We start from the raw sequence: 24225 nt of genomic DNA on the forward strand, positions 1-24225 counted from the left end.
AGACCCTCCTTCCTCCTCTAATGCCCCCACCGCAGCACTAACAATCAGTGCAGGGAATACATAATCCAGACCCTCCTTCCACCGATCAGAATTAGAAGTGTCAGTCACATCTTGTCGATGAGTACTGGCAAGGAATTACAGACCTCATCTACGACCTTCCTCAGTAGGCGAGATAATCGGATCCCTGCTCTTTCTCCCAGCTCCTCCAACGATCTGCTCCTGCTCTGCATCAGATGACCCAGTTTAGTACACCCTACACCTAACAGGCATGAACGTAGGCTGGCTGAACCCACAGCACGGGACTGGATGGCAGTGTTGTAAAAAAGAGGCTCTTCAAAAAGCCACATCCCTGGTGGCATGCCGGCCTTACTGGACTTGACAAAAACTCTCCAAGCCTGCATAACATACTCATAAAACGGAGTCAGTCTAGGCAAACCACCCCCTCTAACTTTAAGAGGAAAAGGTGCTTATCTAAACCCAAACTGCCCACTCTCCTCATCAATGTATAGGCTGTGTCGACCCAGCTAGAACCATCACTGTACAACAGTCTCTGGGCTTCTTGAAGCCGGAAAGCCATGATCCTGACAGAAATGTCCACCAGGCCTTGCCCACCCTCATGCAGTGGCAGGTAGAGGGCTGCAGCTTTAATCCAATGTTGTCCAGACCAAAATAAATTGACAAGGGGCCTCTGAAGCTCTTTTATCAGACCCCCTGGTGGCTGTAAAATCATTAGTCTTTGCCACAGGGTAGAGGAATCAAAAATATTGGCTACCAGTACCCTTCCCCTATAAGACAGATGGGGCAGCACCCATTTCCACCGTGACAGTCTGGCACACACTTTCTCCACTACACCCTCCCAGTTCTTTTTCTGAAATACATCGGAGCCTAGAAAAAAAACAATGTCTTCATCCCATCTCTTCCCCACTGAAGCCCCCCTGGTAACTGTGGAGTGGACCCTATCTGAAGCTGACCTTCCCACAGCTATTCACTCTTTTCCCAATTGACTCTAGCTGAGAAAGCCCTCTCATACCCCTTTAAAGTGTTTGAGAGAACATTAACATCCTCACCCCATGTAATAAAAACTGTCACATCATCTACATACACAGACAGTGCTATCGTGGGACCCTTCATTACATCTGGCACAGAGAAACCAGTAAGCATCGCACTTTTGGTTCAATTGCCAGACAATATAACTGTCCTGAAATTGGGCATCCCTGCCTGATACCCCTTTGGACGGGGATGGGGCAACTCAAACCACCCCCACCTTCACCATACACGAGGCCCCAGGATACAGTAAACTCATCCAAGACAAAAAAAACATCCCCAAACCCAAAAGCTTTCATTGTTTTAAACAAGTACTGGTGGTCCACACGATCAAAAGCCTTCTCCTGACCCAAAGAAAGTAAACTCACATTCACATCAGACAGTTTACAAATGTCTAAAACAGCTCTTATTAGAAACAAGTTATCAACTATAGAGCAGTCAGGTACACAGTAAGACTGGTCCTTGTGGACCAACAGCCCAGATATTCTTTCAACCTGTTTGAGAGACATTTAGATACAATTTTATATTCCGCACACAGCAACGCAACAGGTCGGCAATTTTTTATAAGAGCCAAACCCCCTTTTTTTGGCAACAATGAAAGCACAGCACATTGACAAGATACAGGAAGAGAACCCTCGTGAAAAGATTCACACACCACTTCATAAATATCCTCCCCAATAGACCCCCAAAAGTGTTTATAGAACTCAGATGGTAAACCATCGATGCCAGGGGCTCGGCCTTGATGAGAGCTGCATAACTGCAGTGGACAGCTCCTGCAGAGTAATGTCAGAGTACAAAGCAACTCTCTGCTCAGGGTCCAATTGAGGAAGACCTTGTAACAACTGTTCAGTACTCAGAGAATCACAATCCTCCGCCATTCGTCTTCACATCAGGAAGACGAAGGCAGACCATCTGTTTGCGTTGCAATGTCGACTGCCCTAGGTAATAAATAAAAAGCACTATCCATACCCTTGAGGGTAGCAAATCGAGACCTAATCAAGGCACCCTTCACTCATTCATGTAGAAACGACCTAAGTTCATGTCTCTTGTCCTGTAAGTTCATGACTAGTCCGGGGTCATTCTGAGTGAGCAACTTCAATTCAATTGATGTCCTGTTCAAGGGCCCTAATAGCCTCTTTAACTTCAATTCGAGACAGAGCAGTATACTGTTAACAAAACAATCGTATTTGGGCCTTCCCAACCCCCACCATTGTCTCAAGGACTCAAAATTCCCTTTTATAGCCAAAAAAAACTTTCACAAAACATGACATCATGTAACAATCTAACATTAAAATACCAGTAAGGTGATGACCTTCATGGACAAGACAAGTGCATATCAACATACACATTATGGTGATCAGAGAAACCCACAGGAGTAATATCACACCTTCCAACCCTACTACCGTAGTGATCAGATACATACAACCTGTCTAACCTTCCAACCCTACTACAGTAGTGATCAGATACATACAACCTGTCTAACCTTCCAACCCTACTACAGTAGTGATCAGATACATACAACCTGTCTAACCTTCCAACCCTACTACAGTAGTGATCAGATACATACAACCTGTCTAACCTTCCAACCCTACTACAGTAATGATCAGATACATACAACCTGTCTAACCTTGCTGCACTGACACAACCTTCAATAACTTTTAGCCATGTGTACCGCCTAACTTTCGCATTCCTTACTCTCCACACATCGGAAAACTCAAACTCAGCTAATAGACCAGACAGGCAAGTGGCTGACCGCAGATGAGGTTCTTTAGCAGTGCGGTCAACTGTAAAATCCACTGTACAATTGCAGTCCTCCCCCCTAAAACCATACACCCCTCTTGATCACACTGTCTTAAGGTTCCCTTTATTTGATCAAATACAGCAATACGCTCTGTACCCTCATTTTTAGCATAAACATAAAAAATAAAAAACATAACATCCACCTTGACCAATAAAACCCGACCCTTGACAATCTCTGTTGTAGATACCACAGTCACCCTAAACCTGAGGAAAACAAGATTGCCACCCCAGCACTGAAATTAGTACCATGACTGAGTATATGCTGCCCCTCCCACCACAGACCCCAGTCGACCTCATTAGCCTCATCACTGTGTCTCCTGTAGAAAAACTACATTAAGCCTTTTCTGTTTTATTACTTCTAATACCCAAGCCCTCTTATTCCTGTCCCTCCCCCATTCATATTGAGAGAACCTACCCATAGTACCTCCATGTAGAATAGAGAAAAGAAAAGCAGAAGAAACCACAGAGAAACCAGACAAGGAGAAAAAAACACCCTATGAGGCATGATCATCATCATTGTTTTATTTTTCTCTTAACCTGACCACATTTCCCACTAGCTTTTGCTGCAGTGACACAAAAACGATTCTTCTCACTCAGCTGGTCTAACCCCACCTTCTTCTGTAACATCACAGCTGACCTCACAAACTTATCAACATCCAAAAAATCTGCCAATTTCACAGATTTCCCAAAGTCTTATACAGGAACCCATTCACCTCCTCTAGACTGTAAATTGAGTCTTCATCAGCTGCTATCGTATCATGAGAGATATCCACTTGCACCCCATCACTCGTACCAGGCATCTCCTCCACTACCTGGGAGACTATTTCCACCTGAACCCCCCTCCTGTACCCCATTACTCGTTGTGGACATCCCCTCCACTACCTGGGAGCCTAGCTCCACATGAACCCCTCCTGTACCCCAACACTCGTACTGGGCCACTCCTCACCAGTCTGAAGAAATGGCTCTTCAGATCTGTCCTTATCTTCTACAACAATATTTTTCAGCTGCATATCATTGCTCTCGGGTACAAGTTGCAACTCCGTGCCCTCAACACGGACAACTTGTTCCTCAGCAACAGGTGCTTGTGGCTGCTCTACCGTTCTCGGCCCACCTCTCCCTACATCAGTGGGCCCAGGCGTTATGAGGACCACCTGCTCCCCTCCCTCTGCCTTCTCCTTTTTCCGGCAAGCATATCACTTATGGCCAACATCTCTCAAAACACTGTTGACTACCTGTACTAGCATAAGCCATGTGCAATCTGTTGTCATACTTGATTTTAAACGATGACTCCGAAGTCTGTTGTGGTGAGTCCAATAACATAAACACCTGTCGCCAAAACGACATAACCTGTTTCAAAGCCGGGTGCTTGCAACCCAACGGGACAACCTTAATTGAACTGGCGAACTTCCCAAAGCGCAAGAGCTTGCGCTCCAATAGCTCATTGGGAATAAACAGTGGTACATTTAAAATCGTTACCCTTGTTGACGGAGAAAAAAGCGGTGTAACTTGAATAAACATTCCTTTAAGAAGTACACCATGCTCAACCATACGATCAACAAACTTTCTTTAAGAAAAACCACCATTGATTTATTCATCCATGACACATAAGCAACATTCTCATAGCCTACCTTCTCTCCAAAGGCGACCAGAAACTCCTCCACAGTGACAGTAGCTTCAATAACACAACTAAAGCTGTGCCGAAGTGACAGGGACGGCGTCCCCATGTGGGTCGCCATCCCCGCCAAAACCAGGGTAATTTTGACACAAAAAACAATATACTTAATTCTACCACAACAACTAAATAAAAATAATGATAACCTTAACTGTGCATCGGGGGAAAAAAGATACCACCTAGAAAAGGAAACGTGTGTCACGTGGGACTAGGTGTGTGTGCAGGAATCAGACGCAGAGAGAGAGTAACGGAGGAAAGTGCTTTACTATTGCACACCAAACTGATAAGCCCAATAAAATACAGGGTGCAGGACACTATACCAGACAACCCAAAACCACAGGGTGTCCAGTATAGAAAACAAAATACACCACGACCTAATATGTACACACGTAACAAAAGACAATCCCGCACAAAACAAGGGCGGGTCAAACTACTACATATAGGGAAGCTAATTAAACCAAAATACACACAGGTGAAACAAATAAGACAAAACCAACAGACAAACGAAAAAGGGATCGGTAGTGGCTAGTAGGAAGGTGACGACGACCGCCAAGCACCACCCGAACAGGCAGGGGAGAGAGTGAGAGTAGATAGCGAGAGAGAGAGAGAGAGAGAGAAATTCTCTCCCCATAGACCCCATCCTATCCTCCTTTGTCCCCAGTCAACCACATCGTCCACCACAAAATGAGTAATCTGTACTTCTACTGTCACCTGTGCAATACAGCGCTACCTCCCCCAATTCTGTATTCATGAGAGAGAAAATATTATTTTCATTTTTGTTTGTTATGAATTGCAAATTTGATCCAAATCAGCCATAGCAACTTGGTGGAGTAGACTAGGCCAGGACACTGCCTGGCGCTTATCCCTGTCCCTATATAAGCTTAGTGAAGGCAGGGAGACTGGCTTGTGGCTTCTTCCCTGCCTGCCTACCGCACTCTGACATACGTGCCCAAATTGTCATGGCGTAATTATGTAACCTAAAACCCTCCAGATTATTCAAATAGAGACGGGAAGTGTCATCTCAAGTGTGCCTGAGATGTGAGACATGTCACAGTGTGAATTCGAAATGGTTAAATAAAATCCAGACTGGGTCCCCTCTCTCTCCCTCTCTCCCTCTCCCTCTCTCACCCTCTCCCCCTCTCCCTCTCTCCCTCTCTCTCCCCCTCTCCCCCTCTCTCCCTCTCCCTTTCTCTCCCCCTCTCTCCCTCTCTCACCCTCTCCCCCTCTCCCCCTCTCCCTCTCTCCCACTCTCCCCCTCTCTCCCTCTCTCCCCCTCTCCCTCTCTCCCTCTCTCTCCTCCCTCCTCCCCTCTGCCGTGGCCTAATCCAGAGGCGTAGCGTCACCACCACAGCGTCCAGAGGCGTATTTCAAACAGGGCCTGAACACCAGCCAGGGGAGCCTGTACTGTCTGCTTACCTTTGATGGACCTGACTGATGACTGACTGACTGACTGACACATCTCCCAGGGATTGCTTTGCTCTGTATTTGACAAACAGGGCCTGAACAATGATACCAGCCAGGGGAGAGGTAATGAGGCCTGTACTGCTCTGCTACTGACTGACTGACTGACTGACTGACTGACTGACTGACTGACTGACTGACTGACTGACTGACTGACTGACTGACTGACTGACTGACTGACTGACTGACTGACTGACTGCTCTGCTACTGACTAATGAGGCCTGACTGCTACTGACTGACTGACTGACTGACTGACTGACTGACTGACTGACTGACTGACTGACTGACTGACTGACTGACTGACTGACTGACTGACTGACTGGTAACCACACAGCCAGGGGAGGAGGCCTGTAACTGAGGCTGACTGACTGCCAGGGGAGAGGTAATGAGGCCTGTACTGCTACTGACTGACTGACTGACTGACTGACTGACTGACTGACTGACTGACTGACTGACTGACTGACTGACTGACTGACTGACTGACTGGTAACCACTCCACAGCCAGGGGAGAGGTAATGAGGCTGACTGACTGACTGACTGACTGGTAACCACTCCACAGCCAGGGGAGAGGTAATGAGGCCTGTACTGCTCTGCTGACTGACTGACTGACTGACTGACTGACTGACTGACTGACTGACTGACTGGTAACCACTCCACAGCCAGGGGAGAGGTAATGAGGCCTGTACTGCTCTGCTACTGACTGACTGACTGACTGACTGACTGACTGACTGACTGACTGACTGACTGACTGACTGACTGACTGACTGACTGACTGACTGACTGACTGACTGACTGACTGACTGACTGGTAACCACTCCACAGAGTGACTTTAAATCAAACTGATTCAAATAAAAAAGAGGGAGACAGATATTCTCCCTCCTCCCTCTCTCTTTCTTTCTTTCTCTCTCACTCTCGATCGTATTCATTTCTCTTCACCCCTTTTCCCTCCTCTCCTCAAGTCCCCATCTCTTCCCATCTCTCATGCCCTCTTTACCTTCCCCTCTCTCTCTCTCTCTCTCTCTCTCTCTCTCTCTCTCTCTCTCTCTCTCTCTCTCTCTCTCTCTCTCTCTCTCTCTCTCTCTCTCTCTCTCTCTCAATTCAATTCAATTCAATTCAAAGACCTTTATTGGCATGGGAAACATATGTTTACATTGTGAAAGCAAGTGAAATAGATAATAAGCAAAAGTCTCTCTCTCCATGTCCCTGATAGCATCCACTGTGGTGAGTGAGCCCTGTCTTAATTACTGGGCTGGTGTGTGAATGGGCCTTTCACAGGGTGTTAATGAAAAGATTTGCGCTCTCCCTTTCAGTGTATTAGTGACTGCCCCCCGCCCCCCTTCAGTGTATTAGTGACTCCCTCCCTCCCTCCCTGACCAGAGGGATCTGTGTGTTATTATAGAGGCTGTTGACTCTGCAGCTTTAGGCTCTAGCTCTCTTGTTGTGCTGGATGATATCTTAATTAAACATGCAAATCGCCTCATCTACCACGTTTACATCACTCTCTGTGTGTAGCCACCGTGTAATGTCAGATGGGTTTGTGTTATATTGTCATTGCCTCGTGTAATTCTCTTGGATGAACACGTTTTAGCTTGTATTTTCCCTGCTAACATTTTGATGTTGAAAATCTCTACGAATTTAAATGACTACATCATCTGTGTCAGATTTCACCAAAGTTGCAGATCATCAGAGCACTTTATCATGTTCTCATTGTTCCTTTGTTGTGGGATAGATCCTCTCAGGAGTTACCTCTGCCACCACATAGTGAGTAGCAACACCATTCCATTAGTCCCGTTTTCCATTTTGACACAGTGTGCAGGTGTGTCTCTGTCACATAGACAGTGTTTGATGTAGCTGGTAGAGTGGATGTTCAGGGTAATACAGGACTGCATTGTTTCTCCATGACTATGACCCATTCAGAGCACACAGTAGATTTATGCCAGTCAGTTCTCCTAGAGAGTCTACGTCAGTACTGCTGTCACCCTGGGCTTGCTTCATGGAAGAAATGTTTTAGGTGCGTTATCCAAACAGAAAAGATAGAGTGATAAGGGTCTCGGTGTGGTAGTTTGAGGATAGATAACAAAAGATAGATTGATAAGGGTCTCAGTGTGGTAGTTTGAGGACAGATAACAAAAGATAGATTGATAAGGGTCTCGGTGTGGTAGTTTGAGGACAGATAACAAAAGATAGATTGATAAGGGTCTCGGTGTGGTAGTTTGAGGACAGATAACAAAAGATAGATTGATAAGGGTCTCGGTGTGGTAGTTTGAGGACAGATAACAAAAGATAGATTGATAAGGGTCTCGGTGTGGTAGTTTGAGGACAGATAACAAAAGATAGATTGATAAGGGTCTCTGTGTGGTAGTTTGAGGACAGATAACAACAGATGGATTGATAAACTAGAGAGGGGTAAGAGTTATTTATACTTACTGTCAGAGAGCCCACAGGGCTCACCTCACCTCTCAGATCATACTGTACCTACCACCTAATCATCCTCAGCTTCCAATTGGCTCTTTCATTCCCACTCCTCTTCACCTGAGTGAAGGATTTATGGTTGGAAATAATGAAGAAAGAAGTACAGACTCTCAGTGCATAACAAACACATTGAATAGACCTCCAGTACCGGAGACTGTTCACGGTACTGGAGGGGATGCTGCCCCCGGGAAGAGGATGTTGGCATTGAAACAGAGGTATAACCCATCTCTCCCAGTCTCTGGTGTTGCTTGATGAAGCTGTCTCTCCCCAATAACAGAACACACTAATCCCATGTTGGAGAGGTGTATAATGATATCTTAAGGCAGTATGGATGTCTCCTCTCCGTGTGGTGCCAGTTTCCTGGGCCATGAGGAGCCTACCCCATCCACCTCTCCCCCCTGCCTCAGTCACCCAGTCCCAGCAATAGCCTTAAGGCAAGCGGCAGGCTTGTAGGGCCCTAGCCTCCATCACATGCCACAAAGGAAAACACTAAGCATTGACACAAAGAGCCATTTCTTCGCCAGCTCTTACTATTGAGCTAATTGAGAAAGGAGGGTGTCTGTGTGTGTAGGACTTAGGGTGGGGGGGGGGGGGGTGTTGGATGAGAAAGTCAGGGATTTGTCAAGGTGGTGTGTGTTTGCGTGTGTGTATGATTCTCTCTCCTTGATTGGTGGCGGGGTCCAGGCGGGACAGGGGAGGATTGGGGAGGCGGGGATCGAAGGAGGTTCTTGTGTGTGGGGCTAATCCAGGAGAATCTCCCCTCTTTCCCTTTGAAGGGGAACAGATGTAGATTTACATATGTGGAGGTCCCTGGTCCCTGGCCTCTGATGAGATTAGCTGGGTGGTGTGGTTTCATGGTGAATGGAAGGTGCATATTTAATCAATGCCTGAAGCTAAGGCTGGGGCTGGCTGGGCTGGGCGTCGTGGGCCAGGCCCTCAGAGAGGAGAGGGAGTCTATGGGACAATGGCAGACGAGACTCCATGTCAGCCGGGCTCCAGACGGGAACAGGGCGGCTAACAGATTGCGCTGGCCTTTGAGTGGGCCTGAGAGGGTCTAGGAGGAGCTGTGAGGGCCTGGGACAAGGGTTGAAGGGTTTACATACAGGCAGGGAGTGTTTGGGGAGACACTCCTGCTGGATCTACAGCACCACAGTTAATAAAGGGGTTTAGGGCTTGTAGCACCTCATCTGCACATTTGTTTGTTTGAGCCGCACATGCATGCCTTTTGATGCAGAGAGAGGGGTGTGTGTGTGACTGAGGGGTGTTTGTGTTGTGTGTGGGAGCTATGGTGACATCACTCTAGAGCTCAGTGGATGATATTCAGAAGGAATAATAGATTATTCTGTTGATGTCACCAACGCAGCTGTCAATTGTGTCTGTTGTTAATGACTGAAAGGTTAACTAAGCCACAGATCTCTACTGACAGAATGAGTGGACATGACTTTGTATGGTACAAGACATGTGCAGGCTTCTCCATTCATAGCTTATCTGGCAGGACAGGCTAGTAGGAATGTAGCTGTTTTTTTTTTTTAAAGTTACTGTTAAAAATTGTGCTTACACATATTGAAGCAAATTGACATGTAGTCAGAAGACAAGTAATACAAGTAATACGACAACCCCAAAACTTTACTACCCACTTTGTTATCCATTTCATCAGATGCTGACATCTTTACATAGATGTTTTTGTTTAATACAAGCAGAACCAAGATACAAACATTTCCTCGACCTCTTCTGTCTTGTACTTACTGACTTCCTCAATAAACTATTCCCTATTCTGCTAAAACAGCTCCGTGCTTGTTTTCAGAGATGGGAATGAAGAGGTTTGGGAGAGTGGGTACTCTTTCTTTATCTCTCCCTCGCTCCCTCTCCTTCCCTCTCTGCTCTCTCTAGAGCTGTGTTTCAGGTTGGACTCAGTGTGTCCACTCTTCATAGTTTGATCATCTCTCTCTCTCTGAGGGAGGAGAGAACGAGAAAGAGAAGATAGGTATGAGAGAGAAAACGAGAACAAGACAAGAAGAAGAGAAGGCTGGACCCTCCCAGTGGTATATGCGAGCCCAGTGCAGCCCGGCATAATTCCAACATTTGTCTAAATATGAAGTCTTTTACCTTACAAAGACAGTCTCCCAGGGTAAAGCTATGAGTTGCCTGTGGTGCTCAGGCCCTGCCTGTTTACCATGGAGCCACGGAGCTACAGAGCCAGACTGGGAGCTGGGGGCAGTTTTCTCTGAGCTCAGAGCTCCTCATCTAGAGGAACATTAACTAGAACAACACACAGCACCCAGGGGAGCAGTACGCCAACCTGGGACCTGACTACAGGGGAGGAGAGGAGTACAATAGAGAATAAAGGGTAGGGAGAGACCTTTGGTAGAAAGGCAGGAAGAGTGAAGGGGATGGGGAGAGAAATGAAGAGAAAGGGAGATAGGAAGAGAGATAGAGGGGGAGGCAAAGAGGGGCCGACCCAGTGGTTCTCAGTGGAGAAGGAAAGCCTCTATGGATTTCTCTACAGACACCCTCAATCTCTCTCGTAATGAAGCAGCAGACCTGGCTGGGGCTGGGTTGGGCTACCTGGGAGCCTCCTCCTGTCGTCTCAGGATGACATGTCTCTCCCCTACGCAGAAAGAGAGAGATTAGAGTTCGTCCTGTGTTTCTTATGGGTTTTTGTCTGTTATTCCAATTAGTCCCACTGCGTGAAGAGTAGTGGTCTCTGTAGACCAGGCCTGCTCTGTGTAGGAAAGATCACAATACCCTAACCCTTGTCCACTGCTGAAACCCCTGTTTACATGGCCCAGTGTTAGTCAGATGCCTGAAAGTATCTCCATTTATGCCATGCTGTCTCATTACTGTATACGTATATATGAGTGTATTTTGTGTTTTTGGTGTCATTGTGTGTGTTTGCGCCTGATTTAGCATATTTTCACTTGTTTATCCCTTATATATTGTCTTCTTATACTATCAGTCAGCTAAGGAATAGGTCTCAGTCAGCACTCCTATTCCTTAGCGTCCTAGCAGGCATTGGAGACTGATCTGAAAGTGTGAAAGTCCCATCTCATGTTTAGTTCCTATCTTTCCCAGTATACATACCTTCTCAGAGACTGGAGTGAGTCTCTCTCTCTCTCTCTCTCTCTCTCTCTCTCTCTCTCTCTCTCTCTCTCTCTCTCTCTCTCTCTCTCTCTCTCTCTCTCTCTCTCTCTCTCTCTCTCTCTCTCACATCGCTGGAGGAAGGGTTGGATAGACTCCCATCTAGAGCTCCCCTCTCCCAGATGGTAACCACACAAACCACCATCCCATAATTGCCTTTCTAATTGAATTATCACACCTCAGTTCCTCTGGGATGGTGAGCATCCTAATAAACTACAGCAGCGAGGTAAATTATAAGAAAGTGCAGAGAAGAACAGAGGAGAGACGTTTAGCCATGCCTATTAGATAGCATAGACACTTAATACAATGAATCTACTATTGAATTAAATGTATTGTTTTTACACATCCCCAGAGAGGCTCGCTCTGTAATCACCTCATAGGTAGCATTACATTAGAAAAGAAAGGTCTGGGGATGTGAGCTGTGGCTCGACAATGGAGAGGCCTTCCTCCTACATGCTGTCCCACCACACACACACATTAATTGCTTCTTTGTACCCTGAGATGGAAAGCAGAGCGTTACCTGTGTGATGTTGACAGGCAGGGCCAGGAGGGGAGATAGAGGAGGGAGTCAGGGGCCTCCAGGGAGGGTGGAAGAAGAAGAGGTTTGGCTCTTTCGAGGGGGGGGGGGGGTGGGGGGTGAGAGGTAGACAGAAGATCGGGCGTGGGCAGTCGGCTGTGAAAAGCCATTCAGAGGGAAAACGCCAGGCATCCTTTATTTATTTGCGTGTTGAAATATTTATCTGTCACGCGGCCCGTTTATAATGGGCTTGTCAGTCTCCTCTGCCCAGTGAAGGATGCGGACATGTTGCCTTGAGCGGAGCCGGAGCAGAGCGCCCGCTGTGGATCTCCCGTGAATAATTGGTGGAATTTCACTTTTGGGAGCGTTGCTCTCTGACCCTAAAGCTTGTTTTTATTCTGCATCAAGAGAAAGGTAGAAAGGTAGAAAGGTAGAATACGCAAAAGTATTTACTGTTGGATGGGCTTTTCAGGCATCACACAAACAGGAGAGCATCCAACCACACACACACTCAGCCTTCTATCCCCCCATGCCCCCTTCATCACACCCCTCCCAAACACCAACGCATGCAAGGTAGCTAGGAAATAAATAATGCATCTCTTTACTCCAAGATGAAAACCCAATCAAGCTGAAAATCCCTGTCCTGCTACACCCCTGTGCTGCCTGCCTGACATACTGTGGCTATGGGTTAATGTGCTGCCTGCCTGACATACTGTGGCTATGGGTTATTGTGCTGCCTGCCTGACATACTGTGGCTATGGATTATTGTGCTGCCTGCCTGACATACTGTGGCTATGGGTTAATGGTCTGCCTGCCTAACATACTGTGGCTACGGGTTAATGTTCTGTCTGCCTGACATACTGTGGCTATGGGTTAATGTGCTGCCTGCCTGACATACTGTGGCTATGGGTTATTGTACTGCCTGCCTGACATACTGTGGCTATGGGTTAATGTGCTGCCTGCCTGACATACTGTGGCTATGGGTTAATGTGCTGCCTGCCTGACATACTGTGGCTATGGGTTAATGTGCTGCCTGCCTGACATACTGTGGCTATGGGTTATTGTACTGTCTGCCTGACATACTGTGGCTATGGGTTAATGTGCTGCCTGCCTGACATACTGTGGCTATGGGTTAATGGTCTGCCTGCCTGACATACTGTGGCTATGGTTTAATGTGCTGCCTGCCTGACATACTGTGGCTATGGGTTAATGGTCTGCCTGCCTGACATACTGTGGCTATGGGTTAATGTGCTGCCTGCCTGACATACTGTGGCTATGGGTTAATGTGCTGCCTGCCTGACATACTGTGGCTATGGGTTAATGTGCTGCCTGCCTGACATACTGTGGCTATGGGTTAATGTGCTGCCTGCCTGACATACTGTGGCTATGGGTTAATGGTCTGCCTGCCTAACATACTGTGGCTATGGGTTAATGTGCTGCCTGCCTGACATACTGTGGCTATGGGTTAATGTGCTGCCTGCCTGACAAACTGTGTCTATGGGTTAATGTGCTGCCTGCCTGACATACTGTGGCTATGGGTTAATGTTCTGTCTGCCTGCCATACTGTGGCTATGGGTTAATGGTCTGCCTGCCTGACATACTGTGGCTATGAGTTAATGTGCTGCCTGCCTGACATACTGTGGCTATGGGTTAATGGTCTGCCTGCCTGACATACTGTGGCTATGGTTTAATGTGCTGCCTGCCTGACATACTGTGGCTATGGGTTAATGGTCTGCCTGCCTGACATACTGTGGCTATGGGTTAATGTGCTGCCTGCCTGACATACTGTGGCTATGGGTTAATGTGCTGCCTGCCTGACATACTCTGGCTATGGGTTAATGTGCTGCCTGCCTGACATACTGTGGCTATGGGTTAATGTGCTGCCTGCCTGACATACTGTGTCTATGGGTTAATGTGCTGCCTGCCTGACATACTGTGGCTATGGGTTAATGGTCTGCCTGCCATACTGTGGCTATGGGTTAATGTGCTGCCTGCCTGACATACTGTGGCTATGGGTTAATGTGCTGCCTGCCTGACATACTGTGGCTATGGGTTAATGGTCTGCCTGCCTGACATACTGTGGCTATGGTTTAATGTGCTGCCTGCCTGACATACTGTGGCTATGGGTTAATGGTCTGCCTGCCTGACATACTGTGGCTATGGGTTAATGTGCTGCCTGCCTGACATACTGTGGCTATGGGTTAATGTGCTGCCTGCCTGACATACTCTGGCTATGGGTTAATGTGCTGCCTGCCTGACATACTGTGGCTATGGGTTAATGTGCTGCCTGCCTGACATACTGTGGCTATGGGTTAATGTGCTGCCTGCCTGACATACTGTGGCTATGGGTTAATGGTCTGCCTGCCATACTGTGGCTATGGGTTAATGTGCTGCCTGCCTGACATACTGTGGCTATGGGTTAATGTGCTGCCTGCCTGACATACTGTGGCTATGGGTTAATGTTCTGTCTGCCTGCAATACTGTGGCTATGGGTTAATGTGCTGCCTGCCTGACATACTGTGGCTATGGGTTAATGTGCTGCCTGCCTGACATACTGTGGCTATGGGTTAATGTGCTGCCTGCCTGACATACTGTGGCTATGGGTTAATGTGCTGCCTGCCTGACATACTGTGGCTATGGGTTAATGTGGGTTAATGTGCTGCCTGCCTGACATACTGTGGCTATGGGTTAATGGTCTGCCTGCCATACTGTGGCTATGGGTTAATGTGCTGCCTGCCTGACATACTGTGGCTATGGGTTAATGTGCTGCCTGCCTGACATACTGTGGCTATGGGTTAATGTGCTGCCTGCCTGACATACTGTGGCTATGGGTTAATGTGCTGCCTGCCTGACATACTGTACTGGGGTTAATATACTGTGGCTATGTTAATGTGCTGCCTGCCTGACATACTGTGGCTATGGGTTAATGTGCTGCCTGCCTGACATACTGTGGCTATGGGTTAATGTGCTGCCTGCCTGACATACTGTGGCTATGGGTTAATGGTCTGCCTGCCATACTGTGGCTATGGGTTAATGTGCTGCCTGCCTGACATACTGTGGCTATGGGTTAATGTGCTGCCTGCCTGACATACTGTGGCTATGGGTTAATGTGCTGCCTGCCTGACATACTGTGGCTATGGGTTAATGTTCTGTCTGCCTGCCATACTGTGGCTATGGGTTAATGTGCTGCCTGCCTGACATACTGTGGCTATGGGTTAATGTGCTGCCTGCCTGACATACTGTGGCTATTGGTTAATGTGCTGCCTGCCTGACATACTGTGGCTATGGGTTAATGTGCTGCCTGCCTGACATACTGTGGCTATGGGTTAATGTGCTGCCTGCCTGACATACTGTGGCTATGGGTTAATGTGCTACCTGCCTGACATACTGTGGCTATGGGTTAATGTGCTGCCTGCCTGACATACTGTGGCTATGGGTTAATGGTCTGCCTGCCTGACATACTGTGGCTATGGGTTAATGTGGTTAATGTGCTGCCTGCCTGACATACTGTGGCTATGGGTTAATGTGCTGCCTGCCTGACATACTGTGGCTATGGGTTAATGTTCTGTCTGCCTGCCATACTGTGGCTATGGGTTAATGTGCTGCCTGCCTGACATACTGTGGCTATGGGTTAATGTGCTGCCTGCCTGACATACTGTGGCTATGGGTTAATGTGCTGCCTGCCTGACATACTGTGGCTATGGGTTAATGTTCTGTCTGCCTGCCATACTGTGGCTATGGGTTAATGTGCTGCCTGCCTGACATACTGTGGCTATGGGTTAATGTGCTGCCTGCCTGACATACTGTGGCTATGGGTTAATGTGCTGCCTGCCTGACATACTGTGGCTATGGGTTAATGTGCTGCCTGCCTGACATACTGTGGCTATGGGTTAATGTGCTGCCTGCCTGACATACTGTGGCTATGGGTTAATGGTCTGCCTGCCATGTGGCTGGGTTAATGGCTATGGGTTAATGTGCTGCCTGCCTGACATACTGTGGCATACTGTGGCTATGGGTTAATGTGCTGCCTGCCTGACATACTGTGGCTATGGGTTAACTGTGCTGCCTGCCTGACATACTGTGGCTATGGGTTAATGTGCTGCCTGCCTGACATACTGTGGCTATGGGTTAATGTGCTGCCTGCCTGACATACTGTGGCTATGGGTTAATGGTGCTGCCTGCCTGCCTGACATACTGTGGCTATGGGTTAATGTGCTGCCTGCCTGACATACTGTGGCTATGGGTTAATGTGCTGCCTGCCTGACATACTGTGGCTATGGGTTAATGGTCTGCCTGCCTGACATACTGTGGCTATGGGTTAATGTGCTGCCTGCCTGACATACTGTGGCTATGGGTTAATGTGCTGCCTGCCTGACATACTGTGGCTATGGGTTAATGTGCTGCCTGCCTGACATACTGTGGCTATGGGTTAATGTGCTGCCTGCCTGACATACTGTGGCTATGGGTTAATGTGCTGCCTGCCTGACATACTGTGGCTATGGGTTAATGTGCTGCCTAATGTGCTGCCTGCCTGACATACTGTGGCTATGGGTTAATGTGCTGCCTGCCTGACATACTGTGGCTATGGGTTAATGTGCTGCCTGCCTGACATACTGTGGCTATGGGTTAATGTGCTGCCTGCCTGACATACTGTGGCTATGGGTTAATGTGCTGCCTGCCTGACATACCATTTTGGAACCACTGTTCTAATGCAGACTGTTGTCTGTCGACTCTCACAACAGAACAGCACCCACCTTATGTCTAAAGGAGTTATGCAGTCCTGAACATCAATCAGAGTTTTAATCTTCTGTAATCTTCTAAATGAAAGCCTACTGTGGTCTGCTCTGAAACTGTCTGTGTTCTGTAATTCATACAGAGAATTAGAAGGAATGGAAGAAGAGGATCCCTCTCGTCTCAGTCTTTTAATTGTTTCATCACTGCTGTGTCCTCGGGGAGCTGCTGTGAGGTTTGAAGTGTTGTCATGCGGGTAAATAGACTACGTAAACAACAATAATAGAGGTGTGTTTGTAGCGAACAGCACGGTGCTGTAGTTGGCTGTGAGTAGAGGAGGGTCAGGTGGGATCCCTGTGTGTCATGGTGTATCTTGTCATCACATTGAGGAAACACTTACCTAACGTCAACTTCGTGTTGCTCAAGCATATTGCACCCGCCACATGTTGTACTGTAGCTTCATTCAGCTGACTTCACTTGCCATATGTACCTATTATCTTCAAAATGAAGATCTTTTTTTCATGTTCGAGATGGGATTTAGTATGGAGTCTCGCAGGTGCTATCTACGCATGTGCACACACACACACACACACACACACACACACACACACACACACACACACACACACACACACACACACACACACACACACACACACACACACACACACACACACACACACACACACACACACACACACACACACACACACACACACACACACTGAAATGCAATGGCTGTAGTCTGAGCATGCATAATTAAGGTGTACCTTGTTTGGAGAGAGTGCATGTCACCTCTCAATGTGCACGCCACATCCCCTGACAGAAGCTTTGAATAATGAAGAGTGTCACCTATGCAAAATACGGGAGGTGAGAAGGCCTGCTTAAGAATGTTTTTGTGTGTGTGTTTCTGCATGCATATGTATATGTGGCAATGTGTGTGTGTGCCTACATAATGTCTGTGCACATGTGTGTGTGTGTGTGTGTGTGGCAAGGTGTGTGTGTGGTAAGGTGTGTGTATGTGGCAAGGTGTGTGTGTAGGAGGAGGGCTCCCTGTCATTTAACACAGCACAGCCAGGACACCCGGCCATATGTGATTGTAGTGAACTGACAGCTGGGCCTCTCGCCCCTCTCACCCCTCTCATCGGCCCGCACTGACTGACGGCTCCTGTCCCAGGGAGCAGGGCGTAAATGGAGACATGGTCTGGGGCATCTGTTGGAGCTGTGTCTTCATCACAGCCTTTGTGCAGCAGCAGGAGCAGCAGCAGCTCTGGACGGGCCCACTAGACTAGAGTAGTAGATGAAGCCTGCTGTTATTGCCCCTCTTAAATGGAACTTAAATTGTACGTTTCAGCGTCACAGTGCTGGAGTAGTGTTCAAAAGTCTTACTTCTTTGTGAATTGATGTTCAGTTAGTGTTTGTGTTGGTAGTTAATGGCTTATCTTGTTGTTATAGCCTTGATACAGTATTGTTGCAGGGGACCTTTCTAATCCTACACTAGGGAATTAGGATTGATACATGTAGTGTGGGACCTGAGTGTTAGAACAGGGATGAATGGATAGTACAGCACAACACATACACTAAGACATGATGTCACCAGTCATGTCCCTTGTCCCCTGCAGTCAATCTCTCTTCCCTGGGGCCTTGACTGTTCCAAAATGCCTGAATTCTAAATCAATGCCAGCGATCCCCTGACTGGACAGAACAGGACAGGACAAGATGCCCTCCCCCCTCTCTCTCTCTGTCTCTCTCTCCCCCTTCTCTCTTGCTCTCTTAGAATAGAAAGAGAGAGAGATATTAATTATTTACACCACAAGCTTAAGATGAAACAAACCAGGGGAACAGGAACCCCACCAAACTGAGACCCTTTTGATGCTACAGCGGGCCCACTAGTGCAGTAATTGGTTTTCAGGGTGCAGCACTATTGGGCCCATTGGCGCAGGAGCAGGCTCCCTGGTGCATCGGGGGGTCCACTGGTGCAGGAGTGCAGCGGTGCAGTAAAGGGGCCCCTTGTAGTTGGAGTGGGCCGTCTGATGGAGGAGAGGCCTCATGGTGCAGTAATAGGAACCGGAGTCCATGCTGAAGTTAGTTGAGAGAGGGTCTGTGTCTGAGGAACAACAATAGAGACATGGACAGAGATACGGAGGTAGCTGAATGGTGGCCTCAGCGCTCAGGGGGTAAGTTGGCCATGAATTAGTAAAGTGGAAAAGTAGCTAATCGTGTTCAGGAACTGGCTGGCTCTCAGCAGCATGTGGAGAGAACCAGAAGTGTTGAACACTGAGCAGAGCAGAGCCAGGTAAGAGCCTGGACAGGACAGGACAAGAGCTACAGTACATCTATGGCAAAGAGAACATGTAAGGGTTAGTAGTGGTTGACTGTTTTTAGTTTGACCCTAGAATCAAATATTGCATTGGTCAATTCTGACTAGGTGGTAAACTGGACCTGTTCACATACATTTACATTTACATTTAAGTCATTTAGCAGACGCTCTTATCCAGAGCGACTTACAAATTGGTGCATTCACCTTATGACATCCAGTGGAACAGCCACTTTACAATAGTGCATCTAAATATTTTAAGGGGGGGGGGGTGAGAAGGATTACTTTATCCTATCCTAAGTATTCCTTAAAGAGGTGGGGTTTCAGGTGTCTCCGGAAGGTGGTGATTGACTCCGCTGTCCTGGCGTCGTGAGGGAGTTTGTTCCACCATTGGGGAGCCAGAGCAGCGAACAGTTTTGACTGGGCTGAGCGGGAACTGTACTTCCTCAGTGGTAGGGAGACGAGCAGGCCAGAGGTGGATGAACGCAGTGCCCTTATTTGGGTGTAGGGCCTGATCAGAGCCTGGAGGTACTGAGGTGCCGTTCCCCTCACAGCTCCGTAGGCAAGCACCATGGTCTTGTAGCGGATGCGAGCTTCAACTGGAAGCCAGTGGAGAGAGCGGAGGAGCGGGGTGACGTGAGAGAACTTGGGAAGGTTGAACACTAGACGGGCTGCGGCGTTCTGGATGAGTTGTAGGGGTTTAATGGCACAGGCAGGGAGCCCAGCCAACAGCGAGTTGCAGTAATCCAGACGGGAGATGACAAGTGCCTGGATTAGGACCTGCGCCGCTTCCTGTGTGAGGCAGGGTCGTACTCTGCGGATGTTGTAGAGCATGAACCTACAGGAACGTGCCACCGTCTTGATGTTAGTTGAGAACGACAGGGTGTTGTCCAGGATCACGCCAAGGTTCTTAGCGCTCTGGGAGGAGGACACAATGGAGTTGTCAACCGTGATGGCGAGATCATGGAACGGGCAGTCCTTCCCCGGGAGGAAGAGCAGCTCCGTCTTGCCGAAGTTCAGCTTGAGGTGGTGATCCGTCATCCACACTGATATGTCTGCCAGACATGCAGAGATGCGATTCGCCACCTGGTCATCAGAAGGGGGAAAGGAGAAGATTAATTGTGTGTCGTCTGCATAGCAATGATAGGAGAGACCATGTGAGGTTATGACAGAGCCAAGTGACTTGGTGTATAGCGAGAATAGGAGAGGGCCTAGAACAGAGCCCTGGGGGACACCAGTGGTGAGAGCACATACACTACCGTTCAAAAGTTTGGGGTCACTTAGAAATGTCCTTGTTTTTGAAAGAAAAGCAAAATTTTTTGCACGTTAAAATATCTTCAAATTGATCAGAATATACAGTGTTGACATTGTTAATGTTGTAAATGACTATTGTAGCTGGAAACGGCAGATTTTTTAAATGGAATATCTACATAGGCATACAGAGGCACATTATCAGCAACCATCACTCCTGTGTTCCAATGGCACGTTGTGTTAGCTAATCCAAGTTTATAATTTTAAAAGGCTAATTTGTCATTAGCAAATCCTTTTGCAATTATGTTAGCACAGCTGAAAACTATTGTCCCGATTAAAGAAACAATCAAACTGGCCTTCTTTAGACTAGATGAGTATCTGGAGCATCAGCATTTGTGGGTTCGATTACGGGCTCAAAATGGCCAGAAACAAAGACCTTTCTTCTGAAACTATTCTCATTCTGAGAAATGAAGGCTATTCCATGCGAGAAATTGCCAAGAAACTGAAGAACACGTACAATGCAAAACACCAGTCTCAACACCAGTCTCAACGTCAACAGTGAAGAGACGACTCTGGGATGCAGGCCTTCTAGGCTGAGTTGCAAAGAAAAAGCCATATCTCAGACTGGCCAATAAAAATTAAAGATTAAGATGGGCAAAAGAACACAAATATTGCAGAACAAACTGGCTCTAACCAGAATAGGAAGAGGAGTGGGAGGCCCCGGTGCACAACTGAGCAAGAGGACAAGTGCTTTAGAGTGTCTAGTTTGAGAAACAGACGACTCACAAGTCCTCAACCGGCAGCTTCATTAAATAGTACCCGCAAAACACCAGTCTCATCGTCAACAGTGAAGAGGCAACTCCAGGATGTTGGCCTTCTAGGCAGAGTTCCTCTGTTTTTGCTTATTTTAGTCCCGGTGCTGACTTCTAGTTGAACCAGGAAATGAAAGCAGTGACACACCATATCACAGTAGCAATATTAGCTTACTCATCCTATACTGAGTATCTAAACTCAGCAAAAAATGTATGTATCTTTTTCAGGACCCTGTCTTTCAAAAGATAATTTGTAAAAATCCAAATAACTTCACAGATCTGTTTAAACACTGTTTCCCATGCTTGTTCAATGAACCATAAACAATTAATGAACATGCACCTGTGGAATGGTCGTTAAGACACTAACAGGTTACAGATGGTAGGCAATTAAGGTCACAGTTATAAAAACTTAGGACACTAAAGAGGCCTTTCTACTGACTCTGAAAAACACCAAAAGAAAGATGCCCAGGGTCCCTGCTCATCTGTGTGAACATGCTTTAGGCATTCTGCAAGGAGGCTTGAGGACTGCCGATGCGGCCAGAGAAATAAATTGCAATGTCCGTACTGTGAGACGTCTAAGACAGCACTACAGGGAGACAGGACGGACAGCTGATCTACGTCTAAGACAGCACTACAGGGAGACAGGACGGACAGCTGATCATCCTCGCAGTGGCAGACCACGTGTAACAACACCTGCACAGGATCAGTACATCCGAACATCACACCTGCAGGACAGGTACAGGATGGCAACAACAACTGCCCGAGATACACCAGGAGCCCACAATCCCTCCATCAGTGCTCAGACTGTCCGCAGTAGGCTGAGAGAGGCTAGACTGAGGGCTTGTAGGCCTGTTGTAAGGCAGGTCCCCTTTGTTCAGGGACACAATATTCAATTTCCGTTAGTCACATGTCTGTGGAACTTGTTCGGTTTATGTCTCAGTTGTTGAAACTTGTTATGTTCATACAAATATTTAAACATATTAAGTTTGCTGAAAATAAGCGCAGTTGACAGTGAGAGGACGTTTCTTTTTTTGCTGAGTTTATATATTTTGGCTTCACCACAGAGCAGTACTAATGTGTCTTTGCTTGTTTTAACCCCGGTACTAAGTGCTAGCTGTTAACTACCAACCCTGGGGTGTTTACCACTTCTTTAATCTCAAACATTTAACCGAGAGGGAGGCTCTCCGCTGCCCAGAGGGGCTTGCTGATAAAAATGGAGGATAAATGTTTATTTTTCTCTTTAACTTGGCCACCAGGGAATGGTAATAACATTAATTAGACATAAGAGCAAACAAGGAAGTTAAAGCAAAGCTAGGCTAATGATCTCGCTCTTTCTTTCTCTCTCTATCTCTCTTCCTCTCTCTCTCACTTCCTCCCCTCTTGTTTAATGCAAAACAACCTGGGTCATTGTCCTAGTCCAAAGAGAGAGTAATGGATGGGGAGAGAGACAAAGAGATTCTTGGAGAGAGAGAGAGAGAGAGAAAGCCATAGCAAAGTGTTAGCATTACCATTCCATTAGCATTCTGTTATGTGTTAGGCTTGTTGAGAATCAGTGTTGAGCTTAAGGTTCAGTGTGTAGCCGACACCATGGTGAGCCTACCTTGGCTCAGAGGTGAGATCCCATCTCCTGTCCTCTTTCTGTGATGTTTTATATCACCATACATACGGGTCATTCCATTAGAGGACACCCTCCCAAGTACCCCCCCCCCCTCCAAGCCCCTCCTCACAGACCTGGATGTGATGAGGCAAATATCTTATCTAATTAAGTTATTAGATGCATTTTCATTTGTTAATCACTTAAGTGCTTCCAGGATAACCTGATATCCAAAGGTCTGGTCCCAGTAGCTTCAAATGTCAAAATGCAATTATATGCATGATTAGCTTGACCCGTTTCCAGAGCCCCCTCCTCTCTCCCTCCGTTTTCCCCCCTTTGTCTCCCTGCGTCTCCCTCCACTGCTTCCCTACGCCTCCATCTCCCCTCCACCTCCCCTCCACCTCTCTGGCCAGAAAAGCTGACAACTGCTGGCATGTTTATTTTGATGAGATTAGGTGTGGAGGAGGTAGGTTAGGCGTGAACAGCAGGGCACGGCACCCCCATCTGGCCAACAATGGAACTAACAACTAACCGCTAGCGAATAGAAGGGGGATCGAGGGAGGGAGGGAGGGATGGAGGGAGGCGAATAAGCGCAGGTGAAGAGGAGAGATTCAGACAATCTCTCTCTAATGTCGCCTCAGGAGCTAAAAAATAAATATGTGGGGGGGGAAAAGAATAAAACAATTTATGCTGCTTAAAGGATAATATGATCAGGACTTTTTAATCAAATCATCTTGATCCGGGGCGGGCAGGGCTTTACTTTGTGGTTAGCGCTTAGCGTAGCAGCAATCCGCTCTAATCTGATTGTGTGGAAGATAAGACTAAGGCTTTAGCCCCTCTGTTGTTGCTACGCTGATTAGGGCCACTGTGGCACTCAGGGCACAGTTGGGCTACACTAAACACAGGTTTGCCCGCAGACACTCACACGCACATGCAAAGATACACATACAAATGATCTCACACACATATAGAACACTATTTTATTAATTTACCTTTATTTAACTAGGTAAGTCAGTTAAGAACAAATTCTTATTTGCAATGATGGCCTAGGAACAGTGGGTTAACTGCCTGTTCAGGGGCAGAAAAACTGATTTGTACCTTGTCAGCTCGGGGGTTTGAACTTGCAACCTTCCGGTTACTAGTCCACCGCTCTAACCACTAGGCTACCCTGCCGCCCCTATGTTTTATATATCTACATACTTTGAATTTCTATACCTAGAACAAGTAAGTACCTCACCATTAAACAGATGGGACAAGGGGTTTATTTAAACAGGACTTTTACCATTACATTTCCCTTTTACTGCTTTTCCATCCTTTTCTTTGGTCTATATTTGGGACAGTTATTTAAAGTTGCTAAAGCAAGTCCTTCAGCAGAGAAGTGCAAATGCAGTCCGTCTGCCAGGCAGCCATGCTGCA

Source organism: Oncorhynchus gorbuscha, linkage group LG05 (genome assembly GCF_021184085.1).
Source record: "Oncorhynchus gorbuscha isolate QuinsamMale2020 ecotype Even-year linkage group LG05, OgorEven_v1.0, whole genome shotgun sequence".
NCBI classification, from domain to species: Eukaryota; Metazoa; Chordata; class Actinopteri; order Salmoniformes; family Salmonidae; genus Oncorhynchus; species Oncorhynchus gorbuscha.